This window comes from Vigna radiata, unplaced genomic scaffold (assembly GCF_000741045.1).
Source record: "Vigna radiata var. radiata cultivar VC1973A unplaced genomic scaffold, Vradiata_ver6 scaffold_1432, whole genome shotgun sequence".
NCBI lineage: Eukaryota > Viridiplantae > Streptophyta > Magnoliopsida > Fabales > Fabaceae > Vigna > Vigna radiata.
The window spans coordinates 1-1,954 of record NW_014542223.1 but is presented as its reverse complement, the minus strand read 5'-3'; the positions used below and the strand labels follow the sequence as shown (position 1 = coordinate 1,954).

General features: G+C 33.7%; 1 pseudogene; it reads right to left on the bottom strand.

Annotated features, from left to right (window-relative positions):
- Positions 1 to 8: 8 nt before the first annotated feature.
- LOC106779500 lies at positions 9 to 670 on the bottom strand (annotated as a pseudogene).
- Between the last annotated feature and the right edge of the window lie 1,284 nt (positions 671 to 1,954).

The following is a 1,954-nucleotide window of genomic DNA, read 5'->3' as shown; positions in this document are numbered from 1 at the left end:
ATTGAGTTGGAAGTGAACGAGACCAATGGGGAAGACAAAGACATCACCCTTGTTCAAGACTTTGGTGAAAAGCCGATTTCCATCTTGATTTGAGGTTACAAATCCGACATAAAGTGTTCCCTCGAGAACTATAAGGATCTCAGTGGCACGAGGGTGGGTGTGGGGAGGGTTTAAACCCTTTGGTGCAAAATCAATGCGAGCCAAAGATATGCCAAGCGTGTTCAATCCAGGTAGTTGGTCAACAGCCACAGGAGTCACCTGTGCATTCAATGGGTTATCGGTGTTCCCAGGTTCCACATGTAAGAAGAAATCTTCAGCTTTCACTGCCTTTGGGTCTTTGCAAAATTTTCCATTCACAAACACTACAAATTACAAAGCAATATGGTTATTATAATGTATATCAATAATATATCAAAATGATTTATGTGCATCAAATACTTAGTATAAATGATAGATTTATAGATAAATGTGATGATGTAAATAAAATAAAGATAAATGTGTATGATTTTGAAGGGTATTTTTACGTACCACCATCTGGTTCTTTGAGTGCCACACAAAAGTCTTGCAAGGGACTAGGGTCATACGCAGAGACAAGTGAAGAAGTGAGAGCCAAGACGGCAACAAGCAAGTAAACAGCTTTCATTTTATCAAACGATTCTTCTGCTTTGTAATGTTGTGATGAGAAGTGAGTTTTGATTCATTTGGAGATCGGTATTTATAAGGATGAAACCTTAATTGCTTTGCAGGTTGTGTTTACCGTAATTAATTTTTTATTTAGTGAGGAAGCATTCCTTAACAACTACATGCGTGCTTGATCAAAGAGTAGACTAAGGAGATGCCCCATGAGAAACAGAAAACGCAATTGTTTCGGTGTTACCTAATCAACTGACTTTGCTTCTTTATACTTTTTCCAGTAATATTATTTTATGAGAGGATTATCGTTAACTTAATCAGATTTCATTTTAGACTTTGCCTCAGTATAGTACATTCATGAGAATAGTTTAAATGGGTTAATACGAAATTTTTTGAGGGACTGGGTCATACTTATCATATCCAACGTATATTCACCACGGCTACCATTTTTTATGCCACTGTTTCAATAGCAGTGTTTGAAGATGTATATGATCTCATGAAATCATTCACAAAATAAATTGGCCAAGTGAAAACCTTTTTTTGGACTATGTCTTGCAAAAAGTTGACTTTGAACCATATTTTCCTATCATGAACCTAAGTGAATGATGAATAAACAAGTAAATATAAAAAGATAGATTTTGACACTACTTACATATCTTTGAAATCATTTTGGAAAATAAAAAAATCTATGTCTAAACTACTACTACTACTAAAACAGAACAATACTAAAACATTCAGGAGTATATTCAGTAGTACATTCAGGAGTCATATTGAGTTTTAGATAATTTAAGTAATGAGTTGTTTCTTAGTTAGAATTTACTATTTTAAAGTTGTTAGGATAATTTCTTTACAGATTTTTAGACTAGTTTAGTACAATTTACATTTTTTAGCTATTTTAGTAGAGTTTTTGAGGTTTGAGTAATGACTTTTGGAGGTTCTATTAGGAATTCGTTTTTGAGGCAGTGTTTGGTTATTTTGAGCTAAATACAACTTGTGTAGATAGTTTAGTCATTGTTTTAGGTGTCTTTTGTAGATTTTTCACCTTTACTATTGCATTATTGTCAATTTCATGATGTTTATATATGTAGAAGTTTATGAATTGAGTTGACAGCTTTCCAACTAGTTTTTACACTCCTTTTATTGTTAGAAAGGTATCTTATATGTTCAAACACTATGCACCTGTTTTGACACATTGTTGATGAAGATTCAAGATTTAGAGTATAGCTTTCTTGTTGGTACCAGGGTGGGGGTATGGTTCGAAGAGTATAACGCAGCGGAATAAAACTAAGAGTAGCGTATAAGCGTGTTCGGTCACTTTTTA